The sequence below is a fragment of the Alligator mississippiensis genome, chromosome 1, assembly GCF_030867095.1.
Source record: "Alligator mississippiensis isolate rAllMis1 chromosome 1, rAllMis1, whole genome shotgun sequence".
NCBI classification, from domain to species: Eukaryota; Metazoa; Chordata; order Crocodylia; family Alligatoridae; genus Alligator; species Alligator mississippiensis.
In genome coordinates this window covers 291,883,893-291,899,531 of record NC_081824.1, presented here as the reverse complement: position 1 = coordinate 291,899,531, position 15,639 = coordinate 291,883,893, and the positions used below count along the sequence as shown (strand labels likewise).

Sequence of the window (15,639 nt, the reverse complement as noted above, 5' to 3'; positions counted from 1 at the left end):
TGTATAAATTAATTATAATTTTTCACCTAGAAAATCTAATTATTGGAGGGTAGTTTTTAATTCATTCATTTAATTCATTCCCCCCACTGTTGCAGCAGGAAAAGCAGCAGCAGGGAGGCAGGCATTGGTTGGGGAGAGGCAGAGGTGGGGAGGACAGCGGGGGTAAGAAGTGGCAGCGGAGCAGGCAGTGGCTGCAGCTCTGACTCTCGTGGTTTGGGACTGGAGTTGGAGTTGTAGCAGCTGCTTGCTACCCCATCAACTTGTATCTGAATCCAAGATGAGGGGCTTCCTCCTTCCTACCCGTTAGAAGGAAACCCCCCCACTCATTTTGGATTTGAGTAAATACAGTAAGCAGAATGACTCATTTCTGGAGAATAAAGCATGTGTATAAAGCATGTAAATAAACAACAACAAAATCAGCCAAAGGATATGTGCTTTTCAAAAAATGGTGGAGTGTTATGCAACAGCAGGATTCAAGCCAAGGCATTACCAGTAAGTGAAAACACTGTTCAGGCCTGCACAATGTCTGTGTTACTGTGAAGCTCATAATGATGTCTAGAATGCTAATATCATTCTTAGTCCTTATCTTAACAATAAATCACAAGACAGAAGCATAGTACTACATAAATAGTACTCTGCAATGTAGGTGCACCAGCTCATCTTAGAACTCAGCTGCAAATATTGTTATTGAATAACCTAACCTCCTTAAGATCACTTGTGTACGGCTTTCAGTTATGCTATATCCAATGAACAGTAAATTTATCTTGATTATGGCACATACTTAAAATCAGTTACACATTAACAAGATGCAGTATTTTATAGCTAAGCAGTTGGTCAAAAAAAATTACAACAAAAGTGGTTTTCATTAGAATTTGCAGTTGCTAAAATGCTAATATTCCATGGAAACCTGTCAATTTCAAACAAAAAAATCGAGCTGAAATCAGTTAAGTTCCTGTTAGGGCCCTCTTGACCTGCCTGTCCAGCATCTAACAAGCCCCTCTGGTAACCAAAAGTTTCAAAATATGGGGATTTCATCTCTCAGTCCTGTAGTTGGCCAAGTTGGCTCTCCCCAGACAGGAACTACCAAAGGCTAGAAACAGACATTGCCAAATGAAAGCATTGCTCATTGTCCCACCCACTGATGCTGTGAAATAACAGATAATATGGTCTCCTGGGGCTTGATGGGCATGGTCCTGCAAACCCTGAGAATTCCTGTGCAGAACCAGGCCCTTCAAGTCCCAAGAGTGCCTCTCCCTGCACACAAACAAACACCCCTCAGAATCTCCTGCCTACTAAGATGCACCCCCAGGACTTCCAGGGTGCATCTCTGCTTATGGAGATGCCATCCAGAGATCCTGAGGATGTGTCTTGCTAAGTGGGTAAACCCTGACATTCCCACTTGCAGAGACATGCTGCAGAGATTCCCTTCTGTGCGTGTCTCTGTAAATGGAGAAAATCGGACAGGTGTTCCCAGGGCTCAAGTGCTCCAATCCTCTGTAGGAATTCCTATGGTGCACAGGATTGGGCTCCCCAAGCTGCCAAAGCACCAGCCTTGGGTGGCTGGAGACCACTGGCTGCTCTGGGCTACCAGCATTCTCACACCTTTAAGTAAACAGACATCTAATTGATACCACCTTCATCGCAGCCACAAATTTTGGCATTTATGGCATGACAAGGGGCATGGGTGTTTGTTTGCTTGGGCTTTGGGTCACCATAAACATTTTTATGGAAGCACAAAGATGACAAAAGGTGACGTCGGTTTCTACCCAAGCTTCCTGAGCTTCATTGGCTCACAGGTTCCCTCAATTGCCCAGTTCTATATGTAACTTGAAGAGCACGGGGAATAAATAGGATTGAAAGCGGGTGCATTCATGTGCCATTTTCTAGTATCTGTATCTATTGGTCCTAGAAAACAGCGCATTAGACTTATTTAATGTGCCGTAATTGCTGTGCATGTATAGACGCTGACACTTTAATGAGCATTAGGTTAGTCTACTGCACAGTAAAGCATCTTGAATAGACGCACCCACGAAGTAACAATTCAGTGCTTCCAAAACACTTTGGGCATCTATATGCATGCTCTGGAGGGAGGAGGGCCATTGTAATTGGAGTAGCTCTGGGACAGCTGCTCTAATTAAGATGCCCCAGAGTCATGTGTATTCATTGCCCTGCATTTCAAAATGGCTGCAGAGGTGCTTTAACTAAAACTTGTTGAACAAGTTTTAGTTAAAGTGCCCCCACCACCATTTTGAAACGTGCAATGCTAAATACATGTGATGCTGTAGCATGCTAGAGTCTGCTCTGATGTGTTCTAATTTGAATGCATCAGCGCATGTGTATAGACACCCTTCATGCCCATTTCATAAGAATTTTCTTTTTCTTTTTTTGTTTTTTGTTCAGAAGTGAAACCAAATTTTGAAATTTCTAAGCCTGTAAGGCATAATTACTTTCTTCACCAAGTCCTTGCCACCGGGGGCTGACAAACCATGGCAAAATGGTGATCTCTCAACTACCTACATACTGGAGTCAGATGCTCCAAAGAACTAATGAAGAAGTGGGGTGTCACAAGATGGCAGGGTCCTTGTTTGGCTTTCCCTCCCTGGACCTCCGCTTGGGTAAAGACTGCCTCTGCTCCAGTGCGGGCCACATGGTTTTGGTTCAGATGAGATGGTGATTTGGAAAGGGAGGCTGCTCACCATTCATGAGGATGTAACCTGGGGGCTCAGCTGTCTCTCTTGATTTGTAGTCTCCTCTAGTCTGAACCACAGTCAAATTCCTCTAGTCTGAACTGCAGTCTATGAGTACCATGGTATCCCTGTCTTCAGAGTTCTCATCTCTAACAGCAGCACAGGGCTGTGCCTTGCCTCTCTAGATGGGCCCTGTCCCAGCTGCCTATTGGACTTCTGCCCATTTGTGCCGTATTCCTTAACTATCAGTCGTTTTCCTGCTTTGAACCTGAGCCTGCCCAGACTCCTGTGGGGACCTCCTTTTCACCCCTTTTTAGTCCCCCTCCTCCCCTTCCCCCCAGGAAGTAAATAAAAATCACCGTTCCAAACCTCTAACTAACTAAAGAAAAGTTTCCCTTTTGCCCTGGGACAGTTAAAATGCACCATCCCTTTAAGGCTAGGATCTTCCCAGATCTTTCCCCATCTGCCCAGCTGAGGCACTTACTCAACCTCACTCAGTTGTCTTTTAGCAACTTCCTCCCTTCAGATGGGACCCTCCTAATCTGGCCCTGCTTCCCTTTTTCCTTTTCTTCCTGTATCTGTTTTATCAGCCCTAGGACATTGCTAATGAATCTACCTGGGTGTCCCTCCCGGTGTTGCCAACTCTCATGATTTTTGATGTTGTTCTTAAAGTCTATGATTCAGGAATGTGAAAAACTTAGCTCTTTTTTTTATACATATGCCCTGCTTAGTTCCCCTAGGTTAAAAAGATGCAAACCATCTGGTCCAAGAAGTTTTGTGGAAAAAGTCGTCATCTTCTTGTCTCTCTGCACTGCATTTGACCTTTTGTTACACATGCTTAGGCTCATTTATTGTACTTTGCCAGGTCTTTCATTGTATGTGTGCCTTCAAGCAGCAGGCACTGCAGCAGGTGTCTTTTATATATATAAAAGAAAGAGCTAAGTTTTTCACATTCCTGAAACATAGACTTTAAGAACAATGCCAAAAATCATATGAGTTGGCAATACTGCCCTCCTTAACCAGGGGGTCCCTGGGGCTATTTCGCACTCCCTACTGGTTAATCCCCAAAGTGCAGGCTGGTTTTCCCTGCCACTTTTCAGGCCCCCCTCCTCATCCTCTGCTCCCTGCCACATGGGGCTATATGATTGGTTCAACCACCTGTGACTGCAGTACAGAACAACAGACTCTGCAACATATGCTGCAATGCCCGCTGCTTGAAGGCACATGAACAGCGAAAGATCTCGTAAAGTACAATAAATGAGCAAAAGCGCATGTAACAAAAGGTTAAATGTGGTGTAGAAAGACAAGACAACGACTTTCTCCATGAAACTTTTTGGACCACATGGATTGCTGCTTTTTAACCTAGGGGGACTAAGCAGGGCATATACACTCATACACATTTTTGTATTTGCAAGGAATAAACTACACATACAAACCCTGCAGTAAAACACAGGAGGGAAGGAATAAGAGGGAGCAGAACTGGGACTGTCAAAGATGGCAAAAGAAACCTCAGCAAACAGAAAAGATGCAACCAGGGATCTACTATACAGAGATTTAATGAAAAGGAAGTTGGCTAAACATTAAGAAAAATGCGAATCAAGTAATTATAATGCAGACAGTAATACAGAAAACCACGTGCAGCACAATCTACCTAACATCACCTAAATGCATAGTGCTACAATGCTCCAGGGGCAACGCATAGGGGGTGCACAGGGGTTCACGTGCACCCCTGAGAGCACTGGTACACCCCCTGTCTGGCTACTCTCCGTTTAGCCAACAGGCAGGGGGGCAGGTGGGAGCACCAGTGCCTCCCTTGCGAGCACTGGCTGGGGAGCAGGACCGCCAGCAAAAGCGTCTGTGACCTTTCTGGAAATGGCTGCAGGAGTTCTGGAAGCGGCACAAATGCTTTTATGGTGACTGAGATCGGCTGCAGGGGACCCCCCCCCCCCTTCCGGCTAGCGTGATGAGTCACCGGGGGGACCCCCTGCTCAGCAGCAAGATTGGCCGCTGGGGGACCCCCCACCCCGTGGTCACTGACTCAAGAGGCACCAGACACCCAAACAATACTCTATTTCAGGGGTGGTCAACCTATGGCACATATGGCATACGTGGCATGGGCAACCTGTGTGTGAAGCATGTGGCAGATCAGGGAGGAGACAGGCAATACAGCAGTACAGAGAGCAGAGAGCATAAAGCAGAGCAGCAAATCAGGCAGAAGAAGGGGACTGGAGTGGTTCTTGTGGAGGGTGGGGCTCAGTTTCTGGCATGCCTGCCAAGAATGTTGGCCTCTACTGCTCTACTTCATTTCCTCTGTTTGCTGACTGCAAAAATGGACGCTGGTACCAAGGTAAAAATTCCCCATTTTTTTTAGATCCAGTTCCAGATGCTGACAGAACATCTTTCAAAAACAAACAAACCTAGCTTTGGTAGCATAAACCAAACTAAGTTTAAGATGGAGTTGGAAGGCAGAGCCCAAATACAGCTTGGCATAACTTTATAGATGGGATTATACGCTATGGTTGCCTTCTACCATGACTGGACTTTGAAGACTTGGGAGTTTCCTTCTAATCTTGCATCCCAAAATAGCTTTCACATCCTTATGACAATTGTCTTTCCAAGTATAGTTTCACCAGGATATTTTCATGTCCTGTATATGAAGCTCCCAAAAGGTGCCCCTACCCTGACGTGAGAGAGCACTATGTCTATGCATCATAAGACAACAGCAGAAGGCAGCTCTACATGCAGAAAATGAACTGGGAGTTCAGTGGACAATACACTGAATATAATTCAACAATTTGTCTTTGTTGCCAAGAAGACTAACAGTGAACTGGGCTGTATTAGTAAGAGCCTTGCCAGCAGATCAAGTGAAGTAATTATTCTCCTTTATTCTGCACTGGTGAGGCCACATCTGAAGTACTGTGTCCAGTTTTGACCTCCCACTATAGAAAGGATGTGGACAAATTGGAGGGAGTCCAGCGGAGGGCAACAAAAATAGTTAGGGGGCTGGGGGACATGACTTTTGAGGAGATGCTAAGGGAACTGGATTTATTTAGCTTGCAGAAGAGAAGACTGAGAGGGGATTTAATAGCAGCCTTCAACTAGCTGAAGGGTGGTTCCACAGAGGATGGAACTAGACTGTTCTCAATGGTGGCAGATGACAGAAGAAGCAGCAATGGTCTCAAGTTGCAACAAGGGAAGTTTAGGTTAGATATTAGGTAAAAACTCTCTCACTAGGAGGGTGATGAAGCACTGAAACAGGTTACCTAGAGAAGCGGTAGAATCTCCATCCTTGGAGGTTTTTAAAGCCCAGCTAGACAAAGCCCTGGCTGGGATGACCTAGTTGGGGATGGTTCTGCTTTGAGTAGGGGGTTGGACTACATGACCTCCTGAGGTACCTTCCAACCCTAATTTTCTATGATTCTATGCAGTCTCCATAACCAGAGTAACTGCGTTAGTGCAGCACTGTATAGTTACAGTATGTCTAGATATAATTTCTAATTATGAACCTTCCAATGATTGTTACATAAGGGATATACTAGTAACCATTTTGTCCTCCCTGAAGTTATACATTAACACGGGAATTCTTTTTTACTTAAACAGAAAGTTGTCCAACCTTTTATTAAAAGGAATAAATTCATCTCTAAGAGAGGATTATAACCTTGAAGACACCTCAACTGAGCTCATAAACTATGACATATATTGCTATCTTTTCAATATTCAGCTTCTCTCTATAGCACTTTCTAAAGTGCTTTTTTCACTGACTTTTGGTTATGGGAAAAAAAAGACTTGGAAGGAAAAGAGCATCCTTCTAATAACATAATTTCTTGTTTTGAAGCTTGAATATTAACATGAATCTTCGGCTGCATGTACCTAAGTGTTTTGCTAATGTAACTTCCAAGCATGTTATGAAAATGACCACAACCACATCTTCACGTTTCAAATGGTGTTAAGTCTGCATCTATTGAACAAACCCCTAATTTCCCCTCAAGGAAGAATTGTCATTGCAGAGCTACAGCAATATTAGCTAAAGCAGACAGCACTGAACACAGACCTTTCTTACATTCATGCTTATGGAGGTCAGTTGGATCATCTGAATGTGTGTCAGGGAAGTCACTTTTTGGCTCTGTACCTCAGTTTCTCCATCTGTAAAATACATACAAGGATATTTGAACCTTCTTCATAAAGCACTTTTTAAAAAAAATGTATGGATGAGAAGCACTATTTGAAAACTAGGCATCATTACTGACTCCCTCTGATGCCAGCACATGAGTCAAGGGCAGGTGTGTATGTTAACAACCTGAAAAACAATCCAGATGATACTGCTGTGGCTCTCTTTACACTGGGGGACCTAATAGGAAAACAACATTATAATCCATTGATTTCTTGACACACAATTTAGCCGGACTATGTATGGACATAAAACTTCAGTGTGAAAAACTGCTTAAAAAAATACAATGTAGCTTAAAACTGAGCTTTGCTTAGTTTTAGGAAATTTGGTGCTTTACTGATATCAAACCTGAGAATTAAAAATCCTTCATACTTGGCCTTTTAACACTTGAAAGACAGCACACACATCCCTTTTGCAAATGGTTTCCCTCTGCATCAGCAATGAAGACAGTGGCAACATGTGGGGGGTGCATGGAGGTGCACCCTGTCAGGCCACGCTTTCCCCACAGGCAACGGGTAGGGGGGCAGGTAGGAGTGCTGGTGACCCCCTGCAAGTGCCGGCCTGGGAGTGCAAGCTCTGGATGCTTTTGGGAGTAGCGTAGCCACTTACCAGTTGGTAAGTTTTGCTGGCGGGGGTCCCGGGGTTGCTGACTGGTCACTTGGGGTGAGGGGGGGCACATGCCCCCCTGACTAAAGCGACACCAGTCAACCACGAATGAAGTGTTTGGATCTTTTTATGGACACACTGCAAATGACCCCTCAAGTCCAGCTTTCCACAGAGTGTCCACAGCCACAAAACCTTGCCTCGGTCTTTACTTGCAGACAGAGAAACAGTGGTCTTGCGTGACCACAAATCAGTGAATTCCCAAGCAAAAATAGCCATGAGGCTCAGAGCTTGGGTTTCTCATATCAGAGGCGGCTTTGATTTTTTTAAACCTTTAATATTCCCCACCAGCCACATGCATTCAGAGCGTGCATCCCTGCCTGCCACAGCTCAGCCCCGAGCCAGCAGCCCCCAGTATGGAGGCACTCAGCAGAAAATGCTGGCTTTGTTTTCACCCTTCTATTTCTTTTGACCTTAGGAAAAAAAAACAACACAGGCGCGTTGCAAAGGCCTCCGAGCTGCTCCTGTCCGCACCCTGCGAATTCCCACCTGGAAACGCTGGGTGTGCAGAGGGTGGCACCCCTGAAAGGCCCTCAGGGCACCCCAGGGTGCCACAGCCCCCTGGCTGACAGCCACTGCTCTAAGTCCGCGCCCCGCCGCCTGCCCCTCGGCAGAAGGCTCCGAGGAGAGACCCTCCCCTTCCCAGCCCAGCTCCCCCGGGCATGAGGCCCCAGATCCGCCCCCGCCCCACCTTTGTGCCCAGGGCTGGAGCGGCTCCTCCCGGGAAATCCCCGGCTGAGAAAGGCAGCAGCAATGGGCTGGCGGGGGCTCAGGCACCCGGCTTGCCCCCTCCCGGGCCCCGCAGTACCTGGCAGCGGCCGGCCGGCCCGCGAGCCCGAGATCCCGGTGCTGCGCAGGCCCGGGCCATATGCAGCGAAAGCGAAAACAGCCGGGGCCGGAAGATGCCGGAGGAGGAGCCGGGCGGCCCCGCTGCGCAGCCCCAGAGCCTCAGCTCCCGCCTCCGCGCAGCGACCAGTGCTGCCCAACCAGGCGAAGGGGGCAGTTTCCAGAGCCTCTGCCCGGTGCTCCAGGGCCTGAGGAGATAAGCTTGGCCCTGCTTGGCCCCCGGTGTCGCCAGGTGGATGGTAACGATCCTCTTCGTGCCTCATTTTACCCTAGTGCAAGCAACAATAGTCAAAGCGGCCAAAATGTCCCACAACAGCAGCCCCCCTGTGCCTGAAGAAACGGGGGGGGGCCCTCAAGCTTGCAAAGACCTTTATTCCAACCAGAACCAACCCTAGGGGGATGCAGGGCCCCGTGAACACATTGCATGGGGCCGTGGGACCTCCGCAAAAGGGGGGCTCTCCACGGTTCTTCCGCAGCGCGGGGCTAAGCCGCCAGCTCTAAGTGGGCCCCGCGGGAGGGGCTGTGGCTGCTCTGCCTGTTTCCACAAGGTGCCCCCAAAGCGCAGGGCCGAGGACAGTTGCCCCAATTCACTGTACCCTAAGGAAGGTCCTGTTTCCAATGACTCAGTTGGTCTAATAAAAGAGATCACCCCTGCTCAAAGAACCTGGCCTGCCAGTGTCCTGAGACAGGCTACAACCAACAGCCCTGCACAATTTTTGAGGCACCTAATTGATGTAGCATAAGCAAAACTCTCAGGGAATCTTTGCCAACTTCTGGGTTTGCTGCCAGCACTTTCTTATGACTACTTACCTTGAGTTAAAGAAATGCTTCAAATTTGGCCCAGTTCTCACTCACTCATTGGTGGCATACAGTGAGCAATATAAAGTAACAAAGACAACTTATTTGCATATTTTTCAGTGTATAATATTTTTTCAGCAAATACAATAGTTATGAGCTTCCAATACGATCATTTCTTATTTAAGACCTAGCAACACCATGCCTTGCTGACCCCACCATCCCCACTGCCCAGCCCCTTTGCCTAATACATACATGAGGTTTTGAAATTGGATGCTGCTCAATTCCCAGAAGCTAGGGAGAGGGCCTTGGGTCCAAGGTGGGGAGAGGGGAGGCTCAAGCCAATGAAGGGTGCCCAGGGTCCAGGGTGGGAGCCCTGGGTCCAAAAAGGTAGAGAACCACTGACAAACCCTCCTCAGCTACATCTTTCTGCTCCTCTGTGTGCAACCCACTTCATAACTACACTGCCCCAAACAGCCCCCATAGCCCCCCTCACTACCCACCCACAACAAATGCCCACCCTCAGAGCCCTCACAATCTTCTCCAACAACACCTCTTGCCACATGCACACTTCCTTCCTCAGCTGTACACATCTGCAGGTACTTCTCCAAATGCACACTGTTTCTTTTACCATTCCTATGAACACATCCCTCACCACTTTCATGGCCTCAAGCCCAAACACACCTATTTCACTCTGCTCTTCACCCCCAAGCCCTTGCTCCTTGGTTATTACAGCCAGATATCCAGCTGTCCATACGCTCAGTTATTGTTTTTGGAAACAAAGTGTAAGTACTAACTATAATAGTAGAGTACTGGCTTATCTTGTAAGACAGCATCTTTGCTTATGATGAAGTATTGTCTCACCTTATTTCTCCACTTCCTTCTTTCTCTTTATTTGCAAAATATGCACATCTCAGACGTGATTTTTTCTCATACCCAGGCTTGGTCTTCACACATTTTTGTGCTAGTAATAACATACACGTTACAAGGGTGCTTTTCTTTTACTAAATTAATCCTACTGGTACATCTGCTAACATGGATGCAATTATATTAGAATAAAGGTACTTTATTCCTCTCTGTAGCAGGGCACTAAGGTGCCTGCTCTTCTTAGAGTGGAGATAAGAGCCCAGGTGCAGATTGCCAGGACAACCAGTTAATGAGGGAATTGGCTACACCTGCACCTGGTCAGCTGGCTGGCGGAGGCAGGGCCCTAAGCCCATATAAACCCCAGGGCTGGGACTAGGCAGTTTGTCCCTTACTAGCAGCTGAAGGGGAAGGAGCTTCCAGGAGAAGAAAAGGTTCTAGAGATGTGTTAGCTGGTAGATATACTACACTTAGAACAAAGGGGATATTAGGAGTCCATAAGGTAGCCTTATGTACTAGGCACCCAGCCTCAGAGAGGGTGTTTTACTCTTTTAAAGGGGTAGAGTATGATGTGAGCTCTGCATTAAGTTACAGCCCAGGTACTCATGGTGGTTGAGTGTGTGCTGTCTGATAACAACAGATGGTTTGGGTGAGACTAGTTGGGGAAGGAGGAGGCCTCATAGGGTCCCCCTGCAGTGTGGAGAACCCAGTGCCAGAGAGGGTGTAGAGACAACACCTGTATGATCTGTAAGGGTTGGAGAGTGGTAGGGAGGTGGCCGTAGCCATGCATACGGCCCATAAGGCTGAGAGACTTGGGAACCATCCACAGTGAAATGGAACATCAAAGGTGGGGTAGAAATGACAGGGTTAATAGGATTAGCCCAACTGTGCCCAAAACTGAAGCTCAAGGGCAGCCTCCCTATATTTATTATATAAACAAGACATGGTGGGTGAGAACAAGGGTTCTTGTAGGTCAAAAGACTGGCACGGTTAAGGACCTGGGGGGTAACAGTCACCCCTAGGTACCCCATCCTGCTACACTCTATATGGAATTAGCTTTTGTGGTACAAGTATAAGCCTTGTTACACTAGTATGACTGTTGTAGGCCTCAGATGTGGTTAGTACGTACTGTACCACACCTAGACTTCTGGTGGCCCTAGGTGAACTTCTAGGATCGGGGCCCCCCCCCCCCCCCTTTTTTTTTCAGAGATGATGATGATTTTTAAATGACCATTTTTGGGCTCCCTTTCTGTCCAGGCCCTGAGCAGCTGCCCAGTTCACCTATGTTTATGTCCAGCCCTGAGTACATACATCTGGAGCCGGTTCAAAAGGAGTGGGGGAACACTTATTCCAAAATGCATGGCAGCTGTTATGTTGTAAGTTAAGGGCAGACAAGTTGAGAATGACAGAAATGTAGCAAAGCAGCTTTCATACTGTTTCATCCAATATTGCATTTGTCACTCCCAGCTTGTCCACATGTAACATTACAAGGTAATGGCTTCAGTGTGCTCCAAATGTATTTTGAAACATTCCCCCTTTTGAAATGCAGGCAGTCCTCGGGCACAATAGATTCCTGAAACAATGTTTCGACTTAAGACATGGTTAACTTGGAGCCAATTTTATCATAAGAAACAGTGTAATAAATGGGGGACTGGTTCCTGAACCCTATTTTCACTAAAAATACCCCAGAATTTTGTACGTGATCAATTATAGATGAGTAATATGGCTACATTAATGCATTGTAAATAGCAATCATGTTGATTTGGAAGGACTTCTTTGAGGTGACTTTGCTGGACTTTTTGAAAGGCTCTTGGTTGGACTTTTTGACGGGTTCTTGGCTGGAGTCTTCTCGGGAGTCTTAGCTGCAGGTTTTTCTGGAGTCGTGTCTGCTTTCTTAAAGAAAGTGTCTAAAGAAGTTTGGACAGATGTTCTCCAGGGAGATGAGCAATGCAGGAAACTTGTTCGCTGGTGTGGCGTCACATTGGATTAGTCAAGCACTGTAAAGTCAAAACTGATATCATAAAGTTCATAGATTTCATAGACCTTAGGGCTGGAAGGGACCTCAGAAGATCATCAAGTCCAGCCCCCTGCCCCAGGGGCAGGAAGTCAGCTGGGGTCATAGAATCCCAGCAAGATAAATATCCAAATTTCTCTTGAAGGTGTTAAAAGTAGGTGCTTGAACCAATTCTGGTGGCAGTCTATTCCAGACCTTGGGGGCTTGGACTGTAAAGAACTTCTTTCTTATGTCCAGCCTGAAATGGGCCTGAAGGAGTTTGTGACCGTTTGACCTTGTCATCCTCTGGGGTGCTCTGGTGAACAGACATTCCCCCAGATCCTGGTGAGCACCCCTGATAAACTTCATAGGTGGCCACCAAATCACCCCTGAGCCTGTGCTTTTCCAGGCTGAAGAGTCCCATAGCTCTCAGTCTCTCATCGTAAGGCCTGTTTTCCTGACCTCTGATCATGCGTGTGGCTCTCCTCTGGACTCTCTCAAGCTTCTCCTCAACCTCTTTGAATTGTGGAGCCCCCAAACTGGACTCCAGTCACGGCCTCACCAAGGCCGAGTACAATGTTCATCTTGTGGTCAGTTGTGACTCCCAAGTCCTTTTCGTCCTTAGTGCTAGCCAGCGTAGCACTGCTGAGCCTATAAGCATGCTGCAGGTTTTTCTTCCCAAGGTGGAGAACCTTGTATTTTTCAGTGTTAAACACCATCAGGTTCTCATCTGCTCATTTCCTGAGCCTGTCAAGGCCAGCCTGGATTGCTTTCCTATCCTCAGGTGTGGATGCTTTACCCCAGAGTTTGGTGTCATCGATGAACTTGGCCAGTCTGCTTCTGATACCAATGTCCACATCATTAATGAAGATGTTGAATAATGTTGGCCCAAGGACAGAGCCTTGAGGGACCCTAGTGGTCACAGGGCACCACAATGATTGACTTCTGTCAACCACCACCCTCTGGATCGGACCATGGAGCCAATTCCCCAGCCAACGAATCGTGGTGAGGCCCAGGCTGCAGTTGGCCAGTTTTGCCAAGAGGTGATCATGGGATACCAGATTGAAGGCTTTTTTGAAATCAAGATATACAACATCAATCTCTTCTCCCTTGTCCAGGTGATGGGTCACTTGGTTGTACAAGGAAATAAGATTGATCAAGCAAGACCTACCCACAACAAACCCATGCTGGCTATCCCTCATGATACTGCCATCAGCCAGTCTGTTAAGAATGACCTCTTTGATAATCTTTTCTAAGACCTTCCCTGGAATAGAGGTCAGGCTGATGGGCCTGTAGTTTGCCAGATTCACTTTCCTTCCCTTCTTGAAGATAGGCACTATATTGGCCTTCTTCCAGTCTTTGGGCACTTCACCAGAGCGCCAGGAGTTCTCGAAGCCCAGCCCCTGGCATGGATCTATGATGTTTGCCAGCTCTTTGAGTACCTTGGGGTGTAAACTGTCAGGGCCGACTGACTTGAAGGTGTCCAGCCTCTCAAGGTGTTCCTTCACAAGGTCAGCATTGATGGAGGGTAAGAAATTGCCCTTACCCAGGCATTCCTGTCTTGTAACAAGCAGGGGTGCCCCTTGGGACTGGTGAAAAACTGGTGCAAAGTACCTATTTAGCAAATTGGATTTTTCCTGGGCATCGGTTGTCAGTTGTCCCATCTGGTTTAGCAGGGGTCTCATGTTGCCTTTGCTTTTCCTCTGGCTCCCAGCATATCTAAAAAAAGGACCTTTTATCATCCTTGATACTTGTAGCTAGTTGGAGTTCAGTTGCAGCCTTGGCTTTCCTGGTTTGCTCCCTGCAGGTCCCGACCAGTGCAGAATATTCCTCCTTGGAGGTAGATCCAGTCCTCCATCCTTTGTAGGTCTTTCTTTTTAGACCTACAAAGTTGAAACAGGGTGTCAATTTATTAATGTTGTAAGAGCAAAATGTTGTAAGTCAAGGACTGCCTGTACCACAATGACTGGTACAAATAGGGGACCTACCATAAGCCTAGGTTATGGATACTATGGGCTTAGTCTTGTATGGATAAAAGTGCTTAACTTAATTAATGAACAGTAGCATGGGGAAGAAGAATGAAGTCTGTTGGCCAAGGCCACCAGGTGTGGATAACTGTTTTTTTTGGCAAATGGTACTAGTAGATGCAAATTACTGCTTTCCAAAAAGCAATTACAATAGTCACAGGCAACAAGTGCAGTGAATTCCTTTTTTATATTTGGATGAAAAGCACTGAATTGCAGGTAGCTAGTTAAAATCCTATTAAAATGATAGTATGGTCTTGTTAACTGAATACAGTAAGGTAGAAATGTATAATCCCATGTTGCCAGCCTTGGCCATTTTCAAGGGGCCTATGCCAAGCTACAGAAGGTGTAGCTCAAGTAAGAGGTCCTAGAAACCTATTTCTCTGTGACCATGGAGTGAACCTTTGCAAATCTGACTACTAGCCTGGTCAGCTAGAGGTATAGTAAGGTATTTCAGCACACAGGGCAAAGGTGAAAGGGTGCAGGGGGAGTTATGCTGACCACTGGGAAGCAGATGGGAAGGATGGGGGGAGGAGGAGGAGAATCTTACCTGCTTCTGGTCTCTGCACTTGGGTGGTGGCTGCTACAGCTTCTGCTGTAGCAATGCAGGCCTAGGCCAACAATATAAGAGCACAGCTGGGTGCCTGGGGCAGCTGCTGCACTTAAGGGCAGCAGCAACTTCTGGTTGCTGCTGTCACCGTAATCACAATTACATGGTTGCAGCGAAAGTAGCATTTTCACCCCCTCATTCTCCTTGGCACCTGAGATGGTTGCCCCTATGAACTGCCTTCATTTTGCCAGTGGCTTAGGGTGCTTTAGCTGTGGGGTGGGCTTCCTGCATGCTGGTCAGGTGCAGCAGCACAGACTCGACAGGGCTGCTCCTCGCCCCCCATTTGTCCTTCCCCTACCAAGGATATACTTCCAGGAGCAGGGCTGAACCTCCCACAGCAAAGACCAGGGGGTAAGGGAAAGATGCATTCCACTTGGCATGCTCAGATACACCATGGGGCATGGCGTTGCACCTGCCTGGAACTCTATGGCCAAAATTTGCATGGCTACCTCTGCCATGGAAAAGGCTCCTGGGGGGAGGGGGCCATACTAGTACCCCCTTTAAGTCCGCACCCAGAGTTGGTGGCCCTCTCAGTCCACTCTAGTTACTCTACTGTGGTCAGCAAGGGGGAGAAAGCAATCAATGTGTCCTGCTAAACCAGGTCAAATTAAACAGGCCAAAAGGCCTAACATTATAAGAGGGCATTTCAAAAGAAGGCCTTAAAATAGATAATCCAAATATACTATAGGAAAACTTTAGTTTAGAAGTATTAGAATGTGATTGATATATCCAAATGGATAATGACTATCCAAATGTATTGGATGTAGCTTTTGCTATAACGGATGCTAAGATGCTAATTTATTCTAAGTTTCTTCAGTAAATTGCAGAAACAATGCAGTCCTGTCAGTGAAGACCATAAACCAAGGTGGCAAGAAAACAGGATAGTGGTTATCAGCATTCCAGGATGGTAAGGAAATCAGATGAGAAATCATTTTTTCTGGAAGTACAGTATAAGTCCAAAAAGGTTGAGAACCACTGCTTTAACTACA

General features: G+C 46.8%; 1 protein-coding gene across 6 annotated transcripts in view; it reads right to left on the bottom strand.

Moving 5' to 3' along the window:
- Positions 1–10,235, bottom strand: part of IFNAR2 (interferon alpha and beta receptor subunit 2) — a 36,185-nt gene extending 25,950 nt beyond the window's left edge. For 2 of the 6 annotated variants that reach the window (XM_006259435.4, XM_019476492.2), the window contains exons 1-2: positions 8,327–8,436; positions 6,739–6,830 (exon numbers count right to left, since the gene is read on the bottom strand). The gene's annotated coding sequence lies outside the window, so the exon portion shown is untranslated. The other 4 variants (XM_059720690.1, XM_014599173.3, XM_019476490.2 and 1 more) reach the window with 4 other exon arrangements.
- Positions 10,236–15,639: the final 5,404 nt, after the last annotated feature.